Source organism: Lynx canadensis, chromosome B1, assembly GCF_007474595.2.
Source record: "Lynx canadensis isolate LIC74 chromosome B1, mLynCan4.pri.v2, whole genome shotgun sequence".
NCBI lineage: Eukaryota > Metazoa > Chordata > Mammalia > Carnivora > Felidae > Lynx > Lynx canadensis.
The window spans coordinates 138,434,395-138,459,530 of NC_044306.2; the positions used below are offsets into that span (position 1 = coordinate 138,434,395).

The 25,136-nt window shown below is 41.7% G+C and overlaps 1 protein-coding gene across 1 annotated transcript in view; it reads left to right on the forward strand.

Annotated features, from left to right (window-relative positions):
• The window catches only part of TMEM150C (transmembrane protein 150C), a 78,684-nt gene that overhangs the window by 33,647 nt on the left and 19,901 nt on the right, over nucleotides 1–25,136 (forward strand). The gene's annotated exons all lie outside the window — the stretch shown is intronic.

Below are 25,136 nucleotides of genomic sequence, written 5' to 3' on the forward strand. Positions count from 1 at the left end.
GAAAGGGTGGTGAGAGCTTGACGTCTAATATAACATTGTATGTCATGTATACCTCAGTAAGAAAAACAAATTCGGGGTCTATATATCTAACCTCCTAGAAGAGGGGAAGAAGGGGCATTTCCAGAAAAGCAAACAACTTTTTGGGAAGACCAGGGGACCCTGGGGAGAATAGACAGGAGTCCTGCTAATGTGTGACAGTGTCTGGGTGTAGAGTCACTCCTGGTAGGGGATTTATATGACAATTGAGTTCTTTGGGGAGGCTCTTCTTGTAGGCAGATAGGATTTCAGGAAGTCCAATGCCTTCACCTTGAAACAATTCTTATGTAAAACAGTCATGGTTTGAGGTGGCATATCCTGATCCCCTTCAAGTCTTGCTACTTAGTGCCTTTCAGTGTCTAAGGAATAATACTGTTTTTCTTTTTTTTTTTGTTAAGGATATTAATAAAATTCTTAACCCATCTTCACCCTTCTGAAATTACTCATACTTAGTTGTGGCTCATTCTTTTCATTTATTCTGAATTTTATTCCCTACAGCTGCAGTCTCTAACTGTGAGATATTTTCATTCTAAAAAGTAGTTTGCCTGCCAAACTACAGTTGTCAAAACCTAGGTTTTAAAGATTAGAGTAAGGCACTGGCTTCAGTTTTGAATATGAACTAAATTCAGTAAAGGGAAAGTTCTAGGTGGCAAGCTCTTCCCAAACAAACCAAATTTGGTGATATTAAAACCTGTGCTGATAGAATGGCTAAAATTAACAACTCAGGCAACAACAGATGTTGGCGAGGATGCGGAGAAAGAGGATCTCTTTTGCACTGCTGGTGGGAATGCAAACTGGTGCAGCCACTCTGGAAAACAGTCTGGAGGTTCCTCAAAAAATTAAAAATAGAACTACCCTATGACCCAGCAATTGCACTACTAGGCATTTATCCAAGAGATGCAGGTATGCTGTTTCAAAGGGACACATGCACCCCAGTGTTTATAGCAGTGCTGTCGACAAGAGCCAAAGTATGGAAAGAGCCCAAATGGCCATTGATGGATGAATGGATAAAGAAGATGTGGTATATATACAATGGAGTATTACTCGGCAATCAAAAAGAATGAAATCTTGCCATTTGCAACTGCATGGATGGAAGTGGAGGGTATCATGTTAAGTGAAATTAGTCACAGAAAGACAAAAATCATATGACTTCACTCATGTGGAATTTAAGATACAAAACAGATGAACGTAAGGGAAGGGAAGCAAAAGTAGTATAAAAACGAGGAGGACAAAACGTAAGAGACTCTTAAATACAGAGAACAAACTGAGGGTTACTAGAGGGGTTGTGGGTGGGGGATGGGCTAAATGGGTAAGGGGCATTAAGGAAGACACTTGTTGGGATGAGCACTGGGTGTTATTCATAGGGGATGAATCACTGGAACCTACTCCTGAAACTGGAACCTACTCCTGAAATCATTGCACTATATGCTAACTAACTAGGATGTAAATAAATAAATAAATACAATTTTAAAAATAAAATTAGTTAATAAAAATTAAAAATAAATAAATAAAACCTGTGCTGATAGGTAACTTTCTTCCTGATTCATGTTCTCTAATTGTTCAGAAAACATTTTTGTGATTTCATAATTCACCGAGAAACTGCACATGCTTTGAAATCTCCCTTGTTTGTTTTTACAAGTTTGGCTAAATATTCCTTAAACTATGGCCATTTAAGAAAATTAGTGAAAAACTTACTGGCATATTTTGCAGAGACTGCCTGATGAATGATCCATGTATAGAGAAGATGGAGTGAAGAGATCTTTCTGATCCACTCAATAGACGTACCTATAAGATCAAAAAACAACAGTTCTTGTTGTCTAGTTTTTGTTTGTTTGTTTGCTTAAGGGCGTAAACTGTGGATATGTTAAAAAAATAAAAAAATTTGTCATTTTTAGCAAAGAATTATAAAACTGTATGAATTTTTATATCAAAAATACTTATTCAAATACTTATCCAAAAATGTGAGAGTTAGTATCTTCTTATTCAGAAATAAAATTAGTCTATAGTTTTTTTTTTTTTTTTTTTTGGAGATGTACTCACAGTTTTTGGTATCAGAAGTATTCTATTTTCAAAAAAATCTGGGCAGCTTCTCATATTTTTCCATGTTCTAGTATAATATATTTAGCCTTAAAATTGGCTTTTTCCTTAAAAGTTTGAAACTGTTAAAGGGTAATATTTAGAGTTTAGTAAATTCATGACTCTCTTAAAGATACAAAAAGGAACACGTGTTACAGACTTTATTGCAGTCATTAATCAGTAATGGAACCAGGCAGGTGTTATAACCAGCTCAAAGAGAATTTTTAAAAATTTATATAGACCAACAATGTTGAATTATAGATAAGCAATATTGAAATGAATGAGTAAATGTGCAAATGGACACAAAAGTGGTTTTGTCACAAGGGAATCAATTGAACTTCTACCAGACAGAACAGAATCTGCATGTCTATAGATAAGAATTATTTTGCCTTGCTCTCAGTTACTTAAAATTTACAGTTGTAAGATAGCTCCCGTAGAATCAGATAACAAGGGGAGCTCTTCTCTAGATGATGCATAGTTTTCCACTGAACACAATTTGTTTTCCTACAAAAATGACACATTAGCACAGCTCAGGAAATCATTCATTCAACAAAAGTTTGCATGTGTATCTAGTGCCAAGTAACTTTTCAGTTTCTTCCTGAATTTAGTCCATTTGATTCTGATGCCTGCTAAAATTTGAGAATCCTGGAACTAGTGAGTTTCTTATTCATTCTTCATGGCCCAGCGTCAGTGTTACCTCATGTGCAGAACCCTCCCTGATCCTCTCAGACAAAATTAATGACTTCCTCTTCTGTTTGCCCATAGTACTTTATTCATGCCAATTATATAGCACTTACTTCTTTATAGCTAGCTAAGAGTCTCTCCTCCTCCACAGGTTATAAATTCTAGGGTTATTATTGATCTTTTTATTTTCTTGCAGCAAGCACAGTGCCTGGCATGAAGTTGACCTATGTTACAGTATCACCAATAACTTTTATTTTTTCTGCTTCCATGACCCCTTTTCACTCTCTCTTACCTGTTCTTTCTCTTCCTTGATCTTGGCTTCTGGGTATGAATAAATCATCAGTATGAGATCCTTCCATCCAGAAGCAAAGTTTTCATTGGATTCAAGGTTTCAACCCCTTCATGTCTGTCAGGCAGGGTTCGAAGAGAGAAGCAAAACCAGAAATGGAGATGTATGGGTACAGAGATATATTAAGATTGATTAACAGGGATTTATACAGAGATATATTAAGATCGATTACAAGGATTTAAACTTGCACAACTGTAGAACTGGTTGAAATGTCTGTGCAAAGCTATTGTCTTCACTTCCATGCTGGAGCGTGACGTCCACTGGGTAGACACTGTGAAGGGAAAGATTCATGAAGAGGGGGTGTTGGGGAAGTCAAAGGAAAACTTGATCCCAGAGGTGCACCGTGGAACTCATGAGGACGGACTGGGGACCGGGTCACTTCTCGTGACTCCAACCTTGATGAAGTGGCTGTCCCACCAGAGAAGCCGGTGACTCCATCATGGGAGTAACACACTACTGACCCAGCAGTTGGAAGAGTTGAAGGGGGATCTGGGCAAACGGGAGTAGCTGCAGGCCCAGCGGCTGTCCTGCAGCAAGAAGGGAGCCACAGATGAACAACCATGTGTGGGAGCTACAAACGCACCTGCCCCAACCTTCCAGCATAAAAACAGAAAGCCTCTGTGCATCTAAAATTATCCCAGAATAAAGTTTGGTTGGTTTTTTTTTTTTCTGATAACTACTGCTTCACTTTCACCTCTAAATCTCGTGAAAATATCTCTTGTGGCCCACTCTTACCCAGAAACCTGCAGGGAAGGGAATTCTGGAAAACCTAAAGCCACCACAATATCCACGTGTCTGATTCTGAAATACCTGAGCTTTACTCCCTGAACTGAAAAACCTGAAATATGGGCAGTATTTTTCCCCAAAACCCACTGTGAGCTGGTGGTGAGGGAAAACCTTTTGCCGATTGGCTGGTTCCAGAAAGATGGGTTAAGAATTACATGGGGGAAGGCTAAGACATCCCAGAGGAGACAAATCATGATCCTCAACAGAAGACCCTCAGTCACCAGTAAAAGGCATTATTTTGCTGAGTATATTGTCTTTTCTGAGGTAAGATAGATTTTTGAAAGATTATCAGTAAGATTTAAAAGCAAAACCATCAAAATTAATTAATCAGAACATCATCCACACATGATAGTTCACGGAGTGTTTTCGGTAAGTGGTGAGTGAATTTAGTAGGATGTGGTGGGCAAGTACTGGAACTCAACTACTTACTGGCTGTGTGACCCTGAACAAGATATTAAACCTTTGCAAGCCTTTGTATTCTCATTTGTAAATTGGCAATAGTAATGGTCTCTAACTCGTAGAGTTCTTATGAGGACTTGTGAATTCACATAAAAGGCTTAGCAGAATATTAGATGCATATATATTAACTGCTGCCAATATCTTATCATCATTGTTGTTGCTATTGTTATTTTATTATTTACTTAGGAAATACTTCCCAAGCAGGTTGATTCCAAATCTCACTGATACCTTTGATCACTCAAAAGTGGCAGGCCAAATTAGCAGATAGGACCATTAGAAGAAATTTGCTGTATTTTTATGGTTCCTTTAGATTCAAATATAGTTGCCCTTGTCTCCTCAGCCCCAACCCCCAAATGCATTCCTCCACTTGCCTGTGAAAGTTCTCTTTCCCTTGTCTAAGAAACGGGCTTTGCAGCTTTTCTGTACCACCTGCTTTCACCAGACGTTGAGCAAGGATGGTTTCAGGACCCAGAGTGTAAGGGCTGGAGCCACAGCCACCCTGCCAGTTCACGATGTGGGCAGCTGTGTGCGAGGTCGCTGCAGTCACCTGACCCACTGTCAGGTCCCAGCTGGAAGGAATGAGATGAGGTTAAAGTGATGATCGATGGCCACCCTGTAGCAGAGTTTGGGGACTTGTGAGGCCACAGAAAAACAGACTGGTGTCCACCCGCAGCCCTGGGTGTCATTTTATCACAGTAAACAGGAGCTGTTAAGCACTTCTCTGCCTGAGAGAGAGAACTGGATAGCTCTTTATCTTTGTTGAACAATAAAAAACAAAGAATGGAATTTTATCCTTTAATTAAAGAGCTATTCTAACCCCTTTCCTTACCCTATCATGAGTCTTCATAAATCTTTATCTCCTATGAATGAATCTACAGTCTCATTTTCTTCTCCCACCCCCATCTTAATTAGGTTTTCTGCTTTGTAACCATTTTAATCATAGAGAAATCACTGAAGTATAATTTGGAAATGATAGTCCCTTCTGGTTTTATCACTCAGTTTCAGTATTGATTGGATCCCCAGAACATACTTTGATTTACATACCTCTGTTTTAGAACAAAATCTATGGATCCCATCAATGTGACAACTTTTTCTCCTTTACCAAGCCCAAGCTGACTTTACTCCAAATGCAAAAATCCCCTCAGTGGAAATAAATTAACAGGTTTCTGTTCATCTTACGTCGGATATGTGTTTATGAATGAAACACATCAAGCATGCTTTCTGCTTTTGCCTCTAGACCCACCCCTCCCCCCAAAGTATTTCTGAAATCCTGAAGTATAACTGAAATCCTCCTCACTGGCAAAATAGGTTCATAACTGAATTGTGTTTCCATGGCTTTGTTCAAGCTCTCCCTCTGCCCAGAATGCCCTTTCAGCTTTGTCTGCTTGGTGAATTCCTCGAAGACCATCTTAAATGTCACCTCCTCCTCTAATCTCTTCCCAGCTTCTTCAGTTGGGAGTATGCAGCCTTACTTTGCGCCTGGTAGCTTGTTTGGATTACAGACTTTGTTACATTTGCATTTGTAATTATTTAATTGTGTCTGTCTTCTCTCGATGCCTTGGGCAGAATCCTTGCCTTCATAATTGTACCTTCTCCAGTCACTACCCAGGGCCTTCTCTGACGCAGGGAGGCACTTGGTAAATAATTGTTGGGTGGATGTAAATACAATCTCCTTTTTTTAGGTAGGTATGTAAATAAGAAGGAAAGACATAATAAAGAAGACAATGACTTAGATATTTTTCTGAAGGAACTAGAGAAAGCTGCAAGTAATTCGTTTGCAATTTAAAAGAAATGAGCTATTCGTTCACAGCTAGAGGATGAAATTCAGGGCTCCCAAGACATGCTTCTCTCTTTGCAAATGTATACTGCCTACCTAAATGTATAATGAATGTCTTGAAGAAAGTAAAAAAAAAAAAAAAAAAAAAAAAAAAAAAAATTTTTTTTTTTTGCTGTCCCCAAAAAAGAAAATCAAAGAATAAAATGGTACTTCAGAGAAAATCTTAGCTTCTGCAACCTAATTTTAAGTTACCGCCATGGTTTAGTTATTGTGTTTTAATAAAATAGGTCATTTTGACCCAACACACTCTTTGCCCTCATTCTTTTTTTTTCTTTCTTTTTTTTAGTTTATTTTTAAGAGAGAGAGAGAGACAGAGAGAGAGCGTGAGTCGGGGAGGGGCAGAGAGAATCCCAAGCAGATTCTTCGCTTGCCACCAGCAGGAGTCCCACACATTGTTTCCCCTCATTTTTTTTTAAGTTTTTTTTTTTGTTTTTTTTTTGTTTTTTTTTTTTTAGAGAGGGAGAGAGCATAAGCAGGGGAGGAGCAGAGAGAGAAGGAGAGAGAGAGAGAGAGAGAATTCCAAGCAAGCTTCACACTGTAAACATGGAACCTGGGACGTGGGGCTTCAGTTCACAAACCATGAAATGGTGACCTAAGCCGAAATCAAGAGTGGGTCGCTTAACTGACTGAGCCACCCAGGTTCCCCTTTCCCCTCATTCTTTTTTTTTAAATTTTTTTTTTTCAACGTTTATTTATTTTTGGGACAGAGAGAGACAGAGCATGAACGGGGGAGGGGCAGAGAGAGAGGGAGACACAGAATCGGAAACAGGCTCCAGGCTCTGAGCCGTCAGCCCAGAGCCTGACGCGGGGCTCGAACTCCCGGACTGCGAGATCGTGACCTGGCTGAAGTCGGACGCTTAACCGACTGCGCCACCCAGGCGCCCCTCCCCTCATTCTTTTAACATCATGTAGAATGCTTCAGGACCAGGCAGTTGGGGATCCAATGGCCTCTCAAGACAGTACACATATTGATTCTATGCATTAAGATGCCAAAATTTCTTTGTACCCCAACTCAATGTAAACCATCTCCTTATCTTTGTAAATCTTCCATTTAATACTCATCAGGAAAGAAAATTGTGCATGTTAGGGACCCCTAACTGATTTCCAGAACATATTTGGTGTTTTATTTGGTTCCAGAACATGTGGTGTTTTATTGGAGCTTACTCCCATCATGTCAACCATTCCAAGAATCTTCAGTGTTGTGGTCTCTCTACCTTGTCTCACCTTTGGTCAATTGTGGATTTTGGTGAGGTAACAAGGACCGGATACACCATGGCTAGCTCACCATTCCCAAGCAGAGAACTCCCAAAGAGAAGTGTCTTACACACAGGCATGGGAATCCTTCCTGTGGCCTCCTCACCTCTTTCTCTACCTGCCATGTCTTTATGTTTCTGGACAATACTGTGAACATACAGTGAAGTTAATGCTCCTGAAACACTGTTTTCACCTTCTTGCTCAATAAAGTGATGCCCATCCCCTCCCACGCCCACCTTACCTGAGAATGTATTCCCCACAACCCCCTTCCTAAGGTGCCGGGCTCCACACAGCTTGACTACAGACGCCTCCCCCTCCCCCGGCCCCAGCCCTGCCTCCCACCTCACATCTCCTCAATCAGATGCTCCTCACATCAGTCCTGCTGCCCCACAGACTCTTCTTCACAAATATTTTCTGTTCCCTTTCAGGCAGTTTCTCTGTTAAGAGCCTTTCATTCCCTCTCAGTATGTTGCAATTCTGTTTGTCCAAGACCCAGTTCAGGTGCCACTCTCTCCACAGACCCTGTCCAAATCCCCATAGTCAGAATTAATCACTCTTACTGTAGTGTAGACATAGATCTTTGTTTTCAGTGTATGCATAGCAATGATCAGGTTGCTCCTTATCCTGTAGTTATTTGTGTCCATGTTTATGTTCCCTTGAGCCAAGACTGCTGCTTTTGTGTTTGCTCTTTTAATTCTGATATTTCCCATTTCCAAGCATAGCGCCTCTCATTCATTCACCAGATATTCATCGAGCACCCTACTACGAGCCAGGCCTCGCTCTAGACACTGGGGATAAAACAGGAAACAGAAGATAAAATTTCTACCCTCACAGAGCTTACATTTAGTGAAAGAAGGTTTGTTAATAAAATAAATAGATAAAATATAGTACCAGGTGCCATAGAGAATAAGGTAGATAACAGGCCAGTGAAGGAAATTCATGACCTGGTTGAGGCTCAGGTCATGAGCTCGTGGTTTGTGAGTTCAAGCCCTTCATCGGGCTCTGCACAGGCATCGCGGAGCCTGCTTGGGATTTTGCTCCCTCTCTCTCTGCCTTTCCCCCGCTTGCTCTCTACTTCTCTCTCAAAATAAATTTAAAAAATAAACTTTAAAAAAATAAAATAAATGGGTTTTCAGGAAGGCCTTCCCCAAAAAGGTACCACCTTGATGACGATTTGTGGGGGTAAGAGATCAGCCATATGCATTTGTGGGAGGTAGTGTAGGGAGGTGCCAGAGATATCCAAGGTCCTCATGGAGGCCAGAGTAGCCGAGCCAGGGGCAAGTAGTGGACGAAGTCAGAGGGGAGTGCACCCTGAGGTTGGGGTCTGGGTGTTTACCTTAACAGGGAGTTGAGCTAAAGAATGTCATGATCTACCTGATCTGTGTTTTAAAAGGATCTCCTTGGCCACTGTGGTGAGAAGTAGCCAAGTTCAGCATCATTTTTAGATCAGGATTTCCTGGCACATTAAATGTGGGTGTTCGAGAAATTGAAGTGTCTAAGGTGACCCTGCGGCTTTTGGTCTGAGAAGTAGGAAGGATGGGGCCGCCATTAATGGAGAAGTAGAGACTGCAAGTTTGGGGGAACAAGATCAAAAGGACATCTGTGTCTACTGACTCTTAAAGGTGCCCACAGTTGGTTAAGTACAAGATTTCACACGTACAGGTATGGGGCAACAAGCCTGGGAGGATGTACATTTAACTGTTAACAATTAACTGTTTCAGGCATGGCATTGCTGGGGACTTCCACTTCCCATTTTCTGACTCTTAATTCCACATGCATGCAATCCCCAAGTCCAGGTGATTTGAGGGGAGCAAGATGCGTAAGACTGGCCTGGGCCTCGGTGTGTGTAGGAAGAGGGCAGAGAGCAGAGCAGGTGAGGGTGAAGTAGGGTGACCGCACCCCATTAGTCTGCCCCCGTCCCGGGCCTCGGCTCTGAGCCTTGCACGTTTCCTTCTTCATTCACCAGAAAGCTCAAACCCTGGAAGCCAACTGACAAGAACCACCAGAATAGAAATGTATTCACTGTGGATTAAAGTAACATTATTTGCTTAGGAAAATCCTGTCTTGGCAGTAACTCCATCCAGAAACCCATATTGTAGGCCCATAGATGACTTGGTAAATTTGGATTGGCAAGTGAGGATATTTCTGTCAAGCAAGACTAGTTTGGCGAATTGCTATTCTTTACTGTCAGGTTGTTTATCATCCTCAGAATCAGAGCAGCTTTGCCCCTGTCAGGCAGTGTTCAGACACGCTGAGAACTCTAATGGTTCAACCTTCTCAGTGAAAGTTCACTGAGTTCATTCACACAAGCAAGGAACAGTTCATGATGTTAGGGGGAGTGTGGCCGATGTGAGAATCTGAATAACATGCTATAAATTTCTTCTCTATGGAAAGAGAACAGGCTATTTCCTGATGAGCTGTTTCTGAAAGAAAACTGTTTCCTCAGGCCGTCCTTTGCAAGGGGACCGAGGACTGTGGAGCCGGTGAAGGTGAACTACAGGTTCCAGAGCTGGAAGAGAGAAGTAGCACAGGCAGGGGGCAAGTCCCGAAAGGTAGAACCGTGTTCTTCAGTGCTCGTTGTCCTGCACCTGGGCAGCCAGGCCGTGGTGGGGGAGAGGTTGTTGGTCCAGGTGCAGTGAAGGGACAGAGGGAGGAACTTGGGGGAGACTGCATGTGTGTCTCCCCACTTCCTGTCCCGGGAGAGGAGGGGGGCTTCATCCGTGACCCATCTTCACGGGAAGGGAGAGACGCGCCACAGAAGGGAGCTGGCATGTGAGTGGCCAAAGCGACCGTGGGAGAGCAGCGTCCTGCATGGCTAACGCAGGACCAAAGCCACGGTATCGTCGGTCTGGTGACGGGACACTGGACGGCCACCAAGGGGCCCCCCAGCCGCTGCTTTGGACAGTTGAGAAACATGCCGGTCTTCTCAGCGGCACACTGGCAAGCCTTCGGCTGGCTTGTGTTACGGCTCTGTGTGCTTCACTTCGTTGCTTAACTGAAGAGCCACCTTTATCGGTCGTTTTTGTCGTTTTGCTCTGAATCCTGCAGGCGCATCCTCACTTATACCCTGTAGCCTTACAGTTAACGTCAAGGGACCTCCTCTGTGGGCACGAGGGGTCAAGGAAGACGGGGAAGGCTGCTAATTTATGAGGTCTGGTCCAGGTAGATTTTTGGACAGGGAACTGTACGAAGTGAGAAACTGCTTTAGGTCACCTTGTACAAGGTGCGTGGATGGCAGCCTGGCTGCGGAAGAACAGGCATCAGGCGGTTAACTCCATTTTACGAGTCCCTGGTTTCCCTGGTTTTCATTCTGGTGAAGTTTCGGGGAATCTGGGCTGTTGAGTTGTTGATTCATACTTCCGGCTGTGGGAGGGCTGCGGGACGACGCACGAACTTCTTCAGCACCAGTCCAGACCCCGCAAAGTAACCTCTGGCCCCTTATCTTTCGTGTGGTTGTTGTCTTTCTAAAGAAGTCATCAGCATAATTTCTGAGGGACCGTTTGGAGGATTTTTGTACAAGGACGTACCCTGCGTCACCGACAGAACATAAAAAGCCTCTCCTACATTCTCTTTCAAGTTCCTCACTGAATTCCTAGTCACCGTGAAGCTGGAATAAATCTATAGTTGTGCTTGTTTCTCTTGGATCACAAGTGGGTTGGACATCAGTGATATTAAAACAGCTATTTATAATAATAGACTTCCAATTATTGAGTGCTTGCCATAGGCTTATAAAAGAAACTTATATGTATGGATTAATGCCCTTAATCCTCATGGCAGACAACCCTAGGAAATAGGTACTATTATGATCCCATCCTATAGAGGAGAAAATCGAGGCTTAGGGAGGGTAAGCAATTGGTGCAACATCCCCCTGCAACTAAGTGGCAGAGCCTGGATTTGAAACCGGAGAATCTGGATCCAGGACATGGGTTCACGGTTCTGGCTGTGTTCTGCATTCCCACTCCATTGGAGAGTGGCTGAGTTATCATTAGGGCCATCACCTTTGGTGTATAGCATCCACTGAGCAGCTGCCAATCTGCTGGACGAGGACATCCAAGTTCAGGGTTTGGGATTTGAGGGTCACGGGCAGTAGCCTAGCGTTTCTCCGCGTTAGCATTGTACCACTAGCCATATAGGATTCTGCCTGAATTTCCTTCTCAGGCCCCCATCTCTTGAACTTTGTGGACCTATCTGTCCTTTAGGGCTTTCTTGTTTGCTCTGGTTTGTTTAGTGTTTAGTTGCATCTCTTCATTGAACCAGCCTGAGGCGCTAGTGTCAGAGAGTAGCAAGAGAGAGTCAGCATCGTGAGGAGTCATAGGTTTTTTTGGCACTTGGAACTGGGACTGTGGGCCAGGAAAGTTTGCTGTGATGCTCTTTCAAAGCTGTAGGCTGGGGACTTTTAGGCACAAAGATTTCATTTTCAATTAGATGTAGTCGGACGCTTTAGAGAGTTTTTGTGTGTTTGTATTTTGCCTGAGGGATGGGAAGGCACATGAAGTAATTGCATATGGTGGAGGATCTAGAAAAGAGTCTTTAGAGCTGCTGCATTAGGCATGTTGAGAGTAAACACCTCATTGCCATCTGTGAAGTAAAATTAATAATGTTACCCAGCCTTTTTTATTCATTTGATTCCAGATCTATAAAATGCAACTAGACCTAGCTCTTTAGGGGGAAGGTATGTGTGTATTTATAAAACTTTTGTGATAATTATATATGAAAGATAGGTCACTGCTAAGTAAGGAAGCCATTCCCTTCCTTAATCCTTCCACAGACTTAGAGGAACCACCTCTTTGCTCGGAACATCTGATTCACCAGGGAAGAATTCTAGTAAATTATTCTTGCCTGAGAATCCATGTATCTCTCGAGTCGCTCATGGACAGAGTGACTTTGTCATTTTTATATGGAATAATGTGGAGTATTGGATAAGGTATTTGGCCTGTAAACAGAGCATCTGTAAATGTATTCAGAGTATCTGAATGTCAGCTGGAATAAAAGATTCAGCTGTTGTAACAAGCTGAACAAGAATAATGTGGCTTAAAAATGAAGTTTGTTTTCTTTGTGTGAGAGGGTCTCCTCTCACTGGAGGAGGAGAGGTTCATGACCGCCAGGCTATGCTCAACATAGCTTTTTTCTTGCAGTCATCACCATCTCAGCCCAAGGGAAATGAGTGTTTGGGAGGTGTGTGTGCCGGGCTGGGAAGTGACACACATCTCTTCTGCTCCCTTCCCGTTGGCACGAATTTAGTCACATGGTTGCCTCACAGGGCAGAGGGCTTGGGGCAGCCAAAGGCCTTGTTCTTCTTCGAACACTGGGGAAGAAGGGGAGAATAGATTTTCCTAGACAGCTGACAGTCTGGGCACAGTCAGTCCCTCCGGCCACCAAATATCAGTGAATATCCTATTTCCCAATATAGAACACACTCACTTCATCCCCAGGGAGACAAACAAAATCCATCCATTAATGCACCACCTGAAAGTCCATGATCTCTGGGTAATGCACTGTCCTTTCCATCAGGTTTGGGTGTGGTTCCTAATGATCTGGCAACCTGTGAACTGAAAGGCAAATTATCTCCCCTCTGCACTCACACTCACGGTCCGTGTCCGATGGTAGAACAGGGGGTAGAAAACCATGATTAAAATTGCCATTCAGGGAGAAGATATTTGCAAACAACATATCAGATAAAGGGTTAGTATCCAAAATCTATAAAGAACTTATCAAACTCAACACCCAAAAAGCAAACAATCCAGTGAAGAAATGGGCCAAAGACATGAATAGACACTTCTCCAAAGAAGACATCCAGATGATCAACCGACACATGAAAAAATGCTCAAACATCACTCATCATCAGGGAAATACAAATCAAAACCATCAGATTGTTATTTTTTTTAATGTTTATTTGTTTTTGAGAGAGAGAGAGACAGACAGAGTGTGAGCAGGCAAGGGGTAGAGAGAGGGAGACACAGCATCTGAAGCAGGCTCCAAGCTCTGAGCTGTCAGCACAGAGCCCGACGTGGGGGTCAAATTCACGAACCGTGAGATCATGACCTGAGCTCAAGTTGGACGCTTAACTGACTGAGCCACCCAGGCACCTCACTTTCAGACTGTTATTAATTTTTCAGACTCCTAAAGAGCATTAAGAAAATTTGATTATGCAAACTTAATACCCAAAAAACAAATAATGAAGAAATGGGCAAAACACATGGATAGACGTTTTTCCAAAGAAGACATCCAGATGGCTAACAAACACATGAAAAAATGGTCAACATCACTCATCATCAAATCAAATATTTATCTAGTTTATCTAGAGAAATACAAATCAAAACCACAATGAGATACCACCTCACACCAGTCAGAATGACTAAAATTAACAACTCAGGCAATGACAGATGTTGGAGAGGATGCGGAAAAAGAGGAACCCTTTTGCACTGAGGGTGGGAATGCAAGCTGGTGCAGCCACTCTGGAAAACAGTATGGAGGTTCCTCAAAAAATTAAAAATAGAACTACCCTATGACCCAGCAATTGCACTACTAGGTATTTACCCAAGGGATACAGGTGTGCTGTTTTGAAAGGGCACATGCACCCCCATGTTTGTAACAGTACTATCCACAATAGCCAAAGTATGGAAAGAGCCCAAATGGCCATCAATGGATGAAGGATAAAGAAGATGTGGTATATATACAATGGAGTATTACTAGGCAATCAAAAAGAATGAAATCTTGCCACTTGCAACTACATGGATGGAATTGAAGGGTATTATGCTAAGAGAAATTAGAGAAAGAGAAATGACTCCTATGACTTCAGTCATGTGAGGACTTTAAGAGACAAAACAGATGAACATAAGGGGAAGGAAGCAAAAATAGTATAAAAACAGGGAGGGGGACAAAAACATAAGAGACTCATAAATATGGAAAACAAACAGAGGGTTACTGGATGGGTTGGGGGAGGGGGGATGGGCTAAATGGGTAAGGGGCACTAAGGAATCTACTCCTGAAATCATTGTTGCACTATATGCTAACTAACTTGGATGTAAATTAAAAAAAAATAAATTCAAGGGGCGCCTGGGTGGCTCAGTTGGTTAAGCACCCAACTTCGGCTCAGGTCATGATCTTGCGGTTTGTGAATTCAAGCCCCGCATCAGGCTCTGTGCTGACAGCGTGGAGCCTGGAGCCTGCTTTGGATTCTGTGTCTCCCTCTCTCTCTGCCCCTCCCCCACTTGTGCTCTGTCTCTCTCTATCAAAAATAAATAAATGTAAATTTAAAAAAATTTTTTAATAAATCCAATTAAATGATTTTTAAAAATTGCCATTCAAAAGAGGGGAAAGGAATGTACACAGCAGCCCCCAGCCCATAGCAGTGCTGGAATCCTGGAGCAGGTGATGGGAAGGCTCCCCACACTGGCAGAGGAGGAGGTTCCTGATGGTACCCCAGATATGCCCTTCAGGGGGACCCCCTTCATCATGGCTCTGTGTGCCCCTTGGCCTTGCCCTTGGGGAGCATCTTCCTATCCTCTTTAGCCAAATCTAAAGTGGGTGTTGGGATATGCCCCATCTTTGGTGACTATACAGCTTTTGCAATGCGTTAATTGCCTGCTGGTGCGAATTTGAAGGTCTGAGAGTGTAGCGGTCACACGGTTTTATTGGCTTGGCTGTAGCACCTTCACAAATACCACAGTTCCCTCAGAAACTCTGCTGGCTTCTGATCTGTTAATTTTCAGGCAGTTCACATACCAGCAATCTCTCCCAAAGTTCTTTCCAAGTCATGGGTCTCAAGCTTGCTTTATTTCTTTGCTTCCATGCTTCCTTCCTTCAATTTAATGGCAGCTGTACTGGGGTCTCTGAGACAAAAGACTTTGGAAAGACGGCAACATGCTTTTTCTCATCTCTAATCTCATGCCATTTGAGGTGCAGAAGCCACTGGCTTTTCCAGCCTTTCAAAGCTCCAAATTTCTAAACTCCTTCCTTCTTTTGCATCTGTCTCTCTGCAAAGCAGTCTCTTCTGTCCTAGGCTAGTCTCTTTCTTATAATTCATACTAAGAACAAGAACAGATAATTCACATTAATATGCAGGCTCTTTTCAGCCATTTCTCACAAAGTTATAAGCAAAATAAGAAGATGATCTGCTTTCCAAGTCAGACATATCAGGTGACAGTTTTGTTTTCTTTTCCTCCATCTGTCTGTCTTTCTTTCTTTCTTTCTTTCTCTTTTTCTTTCTTTCTTTCTTCTTTCTTTCTTTCTTCTTTTTAAAGAATCAAGAAACTTTGTTTTCTCAGATCAGGGTTTTTTTAATGTTTGTTTGTTTATTTTTGAAAGAGAGACGGAGTGTGAGCAGGGAAGGGACAGAGAAAGAGGAAGGAGAGAATCCCACGCAGGCTCCATGCCATCAGCACAGAGCCTGACACAGGGCTCTATCTCACAAACCATGAGATCATGCGTCACCTGAGCCAAAATCAAGAATCGGATGCTTCACGGACTGAACCACCCAGGCGCCCCCAAGACCAGATTTTTGCAAGACGTTTTCCTTGTGTCTATTTTTTTTTAATTGTGGTAAAATATCATAACATAAAATCTACCAATTTAACCATTTTGAGTGCGTAGTTCAGGGGCATGAAGTACATTCACACTGTTGTGCAACCATCACCACCACCCGTCTCCAGAACTCTTTTCGTCTTACAAAACTAGAAACTCTGTACCCATTAAACGTGAACTCCTCATTCCCCCTTTCTCCCCAGCCCTTGGCAACCCGTTCTACTTTCTGTCTCTATGAATGTGACTACCCTGGAAGTACCCTAGAAGTGCAGTCATACATTCTTTGCCCTCCTGTGACTGGCTTATTTCATTTAATATAATGTCCTCAAGGGTCAGCCATGTTGTAGCATGTGGCATAATTTCCTTCCTCTCCAAGGCTGAGTAACATTATATTGTATGCATAGACCACATTTTGTTTATCCATTTGCCCATCAGTAGGAATTTAGATTGCTTCCATCTTCTGGCTCTTGTGAAAAACGGTGCTGTGAATATGGATGTGGAGCTATCTCTTCAAGTCTCTGCCTTCAATCCTTATGGTATACAGCCAGAAATGAAATTACTGGATCATATGTGAATACTATGTTTAATTTTTTGAGGAAGTTCCACGAGGAACTTCCACGCTGTTTTTCACAGCAGCTGTCCCATTTTATTTTCCCAGCAACAGTGCACAAGAGTTTCTTTGCCACCACTTGTTATTTTCTGGGGTTTGTTTTTTTTTTTTTTTGGTGGGTTTTTTTGATAATAGATATCCTAATGTGTGTCTTTTTTTGATGTGCTATTTTTTATACTTATTTTTATTATGGTGAAATATATATAACAAATTCTGCCATTTTAACCTTTTTTTTTTTAATGTTTATTTATTTTGGGGACAGAGAGAGACAGAGCATGAACGGGGGAAGGTCAGAGAGAGGGAGACACAGAATCTGAAACAGGCTCCAGGCTCTGAGCTGTCAGCAGAGCCCGACGCGGGGCTCGAACTCACAGACCGCGAGATCATGACCTGAGCCGAAGTCGGACGCTCAACCCACTGAGCCACCCAGGCGCCCCTTAACCATTTTTAAGAACACAACTCAGTGGCATTAATTACATTCATAAAGTTGTGCAACCATCACCACTCAATTTCAGAAGTTTTTCATCACCCAGTTGGTGAAGTTTTTCAAAGTAAATTTTAGACATTGTTACAGTCAATCCCTAAAGGCTTCGGTATGTGTCTCTAGAAAATAGAGACCTTTTCCTATATAACACAATGCTATAATCGTATGATACTACACTATTATCATATGAATACTATTCACTCATATCCATTGGAGAGAACCTACAAATAGGCTCCTCCCCCCCCCCCTTACTTGAGAGGGAGGCTGCTAATTAGAGTGTAGCTGAGCAGTCACTTGCCCAGTTATAATGGAAGAAGGGAGAATGGATTCTGGTGCTTTCCAACCTACAGTAATAATGTAATAAAGGCTTAATTGATTCACATTACAAGAATTTTGGTGTCTGGTGATATCGAGAGCTTGGGGCAATGTCTCGATGTTGTTATCAAGGAGTCAGTTCTTTTCATCTTCTCCTCTGCCATCCTCAGTGTGTCTTCTTTGGATCTTCATGTTTGTTGTCTTATGGCTAACGGCTATATGGTATATTTTAACACCAGCCTCCCAAGTAGGAAAGGAGAAGAGTGGAAGAAAAGAAGCTTTTCATTGTCAGGGATGCAAACCCTTCCCATTTGCTATTCAGTAAGTAGACTGCCCCTTGACTCTTATTGGCCAGGTTCAAGGGGTCTGGGAAGATACTCATCAAAGGAGTGAGATAGCTATGGTTGGCTTACACCAGTTATGACTTACACCAGTCAGGGATGAACACATTGCAGTCCTGAATAAAAGAAGACTCTGTTAGCTAAGAAAAAGAGGATAAATGACTGGTGGGTTGGCAATAAATCTGTCACGTGGGCGATATTTTGAAATACTGTTAAAGACGTAAGTGAACTCCAGGGAGAATCTTGGCAAAGAAATTCTGAGAAGATATTATCAAACTGAAATACTGGTAGGAGGGGATTCTTTCTGGGATTACTCTATAAATGGTGTGGGGACAGTGTCAACCATCTATTTCTGAGAGAAAGAGTTCTTTGGGCCACTAGCATGAGAGGATCCCTGTAGTGATCTGTCAGTTGAATGATGGTGATTGCTTTTAGAAATCAAGAGAGCACTGGGGAAAAACCAGTCACCATGGTTTTACTTACAAATCATCATATTCTTGGGCACCTGGGTGGCTCAGCTCTGGTGAGCGTATGATTTTGTCTCAGGTCATGAACTCGCGGTTCATGGGTTCAAGCCCCGTGTCAGGCTCTGTGCTGACAGCTCAGAGCCTGGAGCCTGCTTCAGATTCTGTACTCCCTCTCTTTCTGCCTCTGCCCTGCTCATGCTCTGTCTCTCTTTCTCTCAAAATTAAAGAAACATGAAAAAAATAAAAAAGAAATCATCGTGTTCTCTTGGAGATGGTAATATTTTGTAGAAATCTTTTACTAATTAATATATCGTCTCTTGCCAGTGCTCATGAAAATTATTTTGGGACAAAATTGACCTCATAGATTGAAAAATATTCTGTACATCCCATTAAAGAAAGTCATATATCTTAGGGTGACACCAGGTCACTCAAATTACGCTTTCCCAAACTTAGGACTTAGTGAAAGCAGAATTTACTGTCAGCATAAGAGCTGGTTGCCCATGCTGATTTCTATCTGAGAGGCTGTAAACATTTGAGCAAAACAAAACAAGTAGTTCTTGTCATTACCCCTCATAATTGTAATTGAATTACAAAATAACACAAGCCTTTCACATTTCTCCATGATACAACTGGAAAATAAGATTCCCAGAAGGTTAAAAAAAAAAAAAAAAAAAGCAAGGATGCTCATGGTTCACAGACACTGTGATAATCCCAGTTTTTAGTGGGTGACTCGTTAATCTTTCCTGTTCCATTCCAGCTGGCCTTGAGAAGAGAAAGAAAAATTGCTTTGGCAGGGAGCTCATTTCCTGATAAATTACAAAGTGAAAAAAAGATTACTGAAGATCCCAAACATCACTTGCAGCAGAATATAGTTAACATTTATTGAAAAGCCATCAAATGCTAGGTAGTTATCAGTGCTTTAAGTATATCTCCAACCCTCATAAAAACCCATGAGTAAGTACCATTATTATTCCCACTTGACTGATGAAGAAACCGAGGCAAAGAGAGGGCTTACCAACCAAGCCCGCACAACCAGTAGGTGGCAGGGCTGGAATTCAAAGACATGGTGAATCTGGCTCCAGAGTCCTCGAACTATAGCTACCTCCTCACTGTTACCCTAGGTTGTGCAAAATCCTTCTGAATCATAACAGACAAATCCTTTCCAGCCCCAGAAAATATTATCTCAACTTTAGGGTCATTTTATTATGTGGTTTCACACCAGTAAGGTTTCAAAATGTATAAATGAAGATGATCCAATTGGGCTTTACTTTTTCGTTTGTAGATTGGAGGGGTTTTACCATCGCCTGATAGAACAGGAAATTTGTCTTCAAGGCGTATCACTGGGAACAGAGTGGTATATTCTTTGACTTCAGTAGCTTCGTGAGGTTCTACTGTAAGAACCATCTGTTTGGAATTTGATGATAAAAGTACATCATAATTATATGACCTCAACTTTATCAAGACCCCTTTTTCGAATCCGTTAAAGTAGTCGGAGTCTTAGGCGTCCGAGTTAAAGTGTGCTTAAAGTAACACTTTGTTTGCTTCCACGAGATTGTAAATTTTCAAATGGCCAGGTATTCTCTTGAGAGTTTACAGCTAGAAGACTTACAGAAGAACAGAAGTGTCAGCAGTGGGAGCCACCACAAATGTTTGATACAGTTCAGGTTCTGAGGAAGAATGAAAACTTCAGGGGGCAGATGGGGATTTTCAGCTTCTGACTCTGTGAAGAGTCTCACTCTTGCCACAGAGTGGGTGAAAGAGAGTGAAGATCACTCAAACTTTGGGAATATTTATTGGGAGAAAAGAACACACAATAGAAATGTACAGAGAGTACAGAGAGCTAGTATTGGCTCTCTAGGAGGATTTGACCATCTGGATAACAGCTTTGCAAATCATTTGGATAAATGATACCATTTGGAGGAGAGCCTCCCAAACCAAATCTAAATGCCAGAACCCTTTCAAGAAGGTTTGTGCAATTTTGGCTCTTTTCCTCCTTTTATTAGAAACTAATTAGGTGCCATTGTTCCAGATATACTTTACCATTTTGGATGTGGGAACAATCCTAAATTTTTTACTATGAAGTATTATTGGAATATAACATCATTGGAGTAAATAGTACACAGAAATAAAAAAGAAGTATAATTCAGAATGCAAAGATAAAACTCTCTTGGGAGTATGGAGTATTCCTTCCACACTCCCCCCTTTCCTTAAAAAGTCAAGGTAAAATGTACTCTCTTAGCTGGTAGGTACTATGTTGCTACAGCTCAGGGAAAAGAGTGGAATGTGCCCTTGCTAGGAAATGTAAGTAAAGTTTAGTGACATTTTCTAATGGGACTGGAAGCAATGGACCAGTTTATTTTAATGGTGTCTGGACGGAGAGAAGAAAGAGACTCATCTCAGTTTTAACTTTTAATTCTCAGATAAGATTGAGGCAGTGAAGAGAGTTAATTTAATCGATCTACTCATTTATTCTTAGCAGAGGAACTTCCAGTCAAATATCGAAACTTTTCGATCCAGAACAGCTCACAACGTATTAGGAAACCTAACCAAAGCAAATGTTATTTCCTGGCATCTCCAGAATCCTCCTCCAGCACTGAGAGTAGAGAATGTGTCGGTGTTGTTTCTGTACTGCAGATTCTTTGGTCACATTATAAGTTGCGTATGGGCTAAGGAAAGACAAACAAATTATTTTGGACAAGAAAGGAAAAATATATGTAACAGAGTCCTCTTCTTCGGTTAATACAGCCCTACCAGGGAGGGAGAAAGAAGTAACGGGACCAAGATATGTCAGATGGGGCACTGATAGGTTAACAATACCAGAAACTGGTCCGGAAAGCTTTTTACTCTCATCTTCTGGTCTCCATGATAACACAAAGATGGATAGGAAGGAGATATAGGGAAGAGAACTTTCCCCACCTTCACATACACACTTCATTGTTCTGTTCTTAAGCTCATATTTGTCAGTTGCCAAAAGAACCTGGCATAATAGAGTGTATATGACTAAAGTATATGTTCTTCATTACAAGAATCTTCCTTTACTTATTTCAGAAAACTGACTTGGATCATCACATATTTCCTAATCCTTGTCAAAGTCATTTGTAAACTGCCTAGGGTCTAACCCACTTCAGTAAGACAATAGAGATCTATAGTTTAAAAAGACACAGCTAATGGTGCCTGGCTGGCTCAGGCAATAGACCATGTGGCTCTTGATCTCAGGGTCATGAGTTCAAGCCCCATGTTGGGCATAGAGCTTACTTAAAAAAAATGTGTGGGAATGCAAGCTGGTGCAGCCACTCTGGAAAACAGTATGGAGGTTCCTCAAAAAACTAAAAATAGAACTACCCTATGACCCAGCAATTGCACTACTAGGCATTTATCCACAGGATACAGGTGTGCTGTTTCGAAGGGACACATGCACCCCCATGTTTATAGCAGAACTATCAACAATAGCCAAAGTATGGAAAGAGCCCAAATGGCCATTGATGGATGAATGGATAAAGAAGATGTGGTATATACATACAATGGAGTATTACTCGGCAATCAAAAAGAATGAAATCTTGCCATTTGCAACTACATGGATGGAACTGAAGGGTATTGTGCTAAGCGAAATTAGAGAAAGACAAATATGACTTCACTCATATGAGGACTTTAAGAGACAAAACAGATGAACATAAGGGAAGGAAAACAAAAATAATATAAAAACAGGGAGGGGGACAAAACAGAAGAGACTCATAAATATGGAGAACAAACAGGGTTACTGGAGGGGGTATGGGAGGGGGGAATGGGCTAAATGGGTAAGGGGCACTAAGGAATCTACTCCTGAAATCGTTGTTGCACTATATGCTAACTCATTTGGATGTAAATTTTAAAAAATGAAATTAAAAAAAAATGTAAACTTTTGCTCTGCAAAAGACCCTGTTAAGTGCTAAGACCATTCAGTGGGGGAAATGATTAAACAAATGGCTCTGGAAATGCAAATGAATGAAGTTACTTGCACCATATGCAAAAAATTAACTCAAAATGGATCAAATACCTAAATAGGAAGAGCTAAAACTATAAAACACTTACAATAAAACATAGGGGGAAGTTATGTTGGATTTGAAAATAATTTCTTGGGTAGAATACCAAAAGCACAGACAACAAAAGAAAAAGTAGATACAGTGGACTTCATCAAAATTTAAAACTTTGGTGCATCAATGGACACTATCAACAGAGTGAAAGGCAACTCACATAATGGGAGAAGAATTTGTAAATCATATATCTGATAAGGGATTAATATCCAGGAATTAATGAATATATGTTAATATATAAAGACCTCCCACCACTCAACAACAGTAAAACCAAACAACCCAATTTAAAAATGTGCAGGGGCGCCTGGGGGGGGGCGGTGCTCAGTCGGTTAAGTGTCTGACTTCACCTCAGGTCATGATCTCATGGCTTGTGAGTTTGAGCCCCGCATCAGGCTCTGTGCTGACAACTCAGAGCCTGGAGCCTGCTTCCAATTCTGTGTCTCCCTCTCTCTCTGCCCCTCTCCAGCTTGCTCTCTCTCTCTCTCTCTCTCTCTCTCTCACACACACACACAAACATGAAAAAAAATTTTTTTTTCAACGTTTTTTATTTATTTTTGGGACAGAGAGAGACAGAGCATGAACGGGGGAGGGGCAGAGAGAGAGAGGGAGACACAGAATCGGAAACAGGCTCCAGGCTCTGAGCCATCAGCCCAGAGCCCGACGCAGGGCTCGAACACACGGACCGCGAGACCGTGACCTGGCTGAAGTCGGACGCTTAACCGACTGCGCCACCCAGGCGCCCCGAAAAAAATTTTTAATACAAATGTGCAAAAGGTATGAGTCGACATTTTTCCAAAGAAGAAATATAAATGGCCAATAAGCACATGAAAATATAATCAGCATCACTAATCATTAGGGAAATGCAAATCAAATTCACAATGAGATACCCCTTCATACCCATTGGGGCGGCTACTACTAAATAAACAGAAAATAAATATTGCTGAGGGTGTGGAGAAATTGGAGTCCATGTGCATTGTAAAATGATGCAACAATTCTGGAAAAAGTTTGACAGATTCTTTAAAACTAAACATGCAGTTATACAACCCAGTACTTGGCAATCATGGGCATTTAGTCCAGAGAAATAAACACTTACATTGGCACAAACACCCATACACTAATGTTCTATAGCTTCTGTATTTGCAATAACCCAAAACTTGAGGGGTGCCTGAGTGCCTCAGTCAGTTGAACGTCTGACTCTTGATTTCAGCTCAGGTCATAATACCAGAGTCATGGGATCCAGCCCCATGTTGGGCTTCGTGCTGAGCATGGAGTCTGCTTGAGATTCTCTTTCCTTCTGCCCATCTGCCCCACTCATGCGTGCTCTCTCCCTCTCTCTCTAAAATAACATGGGGCGCCTGGGTGGCTCAGTCGGTTAGGCGTCCGACTTCGGCTCAGGTCATGATCTCGGGGTCCGTGAGTTCAAGCCCCGCGTCAGGCTCTGTGCTGACAGCTCAGAGCCTGGAGCCTGTTTCAGATTCTGTGTCTCCCTCTCTCTCTGACCCTCCCCCATTCATACTTTGTCTCTCTCAGTCTCAAAAATGAAAAAAAGGTTAAAAAAATTTTTTTAATAACAAATAAACAAACAAAACTTGAAACAACCCAGATGTCCTGTAATGGATGAATAAACAAATTTGTAGATCCATACCATAGAATAGTACCCAATGATAAAAGGTACCAAACTACTAATGAACACAAACCTTTGATGAATCTCCAGGGAATTATGTTGAGTGACAAAAGCCAATCCCAAAGGTTGCATATTATATGATTCCATTTGTATAACATTTGAAATGATAAAATTATATAAAGGGAGAAAAGATTAGTGGTTGCCAGAGATTAGAAAGAAGGGTGTGGGAGAGGAAAGTGTGTGTGGTTATAAAAGGGCAACAAAAGAAATTTTTGAGGTGATGTAACTCATGTCATATTGGCTCCCCTTTTAGGAACAACTGTATGTTTTATAAGTTGACTGTGGTGGTGATCATACATATCTACTCATGAAAAATTGCATAACACTAAATACACACACAGAAAGGAGTACATATAAAACTGGTGAAATATGGATGAAGTCAAGGATTGTATCAATGTCAATATCTTGGTTGTTGTACTGTAGTTATACTGGATGTTACCATTGGAGAGATAGAGTGGAGGATATACGGGATCTCTGCGTGTTATTTCTTACAATAGCATGTGAGTTTGCCATTACCACCACCTGCCCCCCAAAAAGGCATAACTAATGTGAAAATTCTGAAGAAGCTCCTAAGTAGTTCCACTGGAAGGTAATAATCCAATTATCCATCGACTTACTCTTTTCACCTCCAACGCATCCCTTTAAGTTAAGAAAGGGCAATTTCATCTATCATTAGGCAAGCAATACAGTATGGTTTTCCCGGAATTTGGATGCAAGTTTGCTGTATGAGAATTAAACTAGTAAAGATAAAATAATTTAGGAGGGTAGCCACTAGCCACCTTAGATGCTTTCACGATAAAATAAGAAGAGCAATGCATATTGAAAGATATCAGTTCTAGTTGGCCGGGCTGCCCCTTACAGAGCATGTATTATGTGTGAGGTGCTCTACCTGTGTCGTCATTAATCCTCAGCACAACCCTACCAAATAGAAGTCATCACCACAATTACAAAGGCTTAAGAGATGACATAACTTGCCAGAGATCACACAAGTACAGAGCGACAGAGGTGGATTTCAGTCCAATGCACTGCCATACCGTTTCCATTCCACTAAACTGCTTCCCTTTAAAGGAAATGAACGCATAAAACTATTGGAGCTTGATGCCTTGGTCTTAGAATTATCTCGATAACTCTCTTCATTCTACTTTCCTGCTTCCAAGTTTT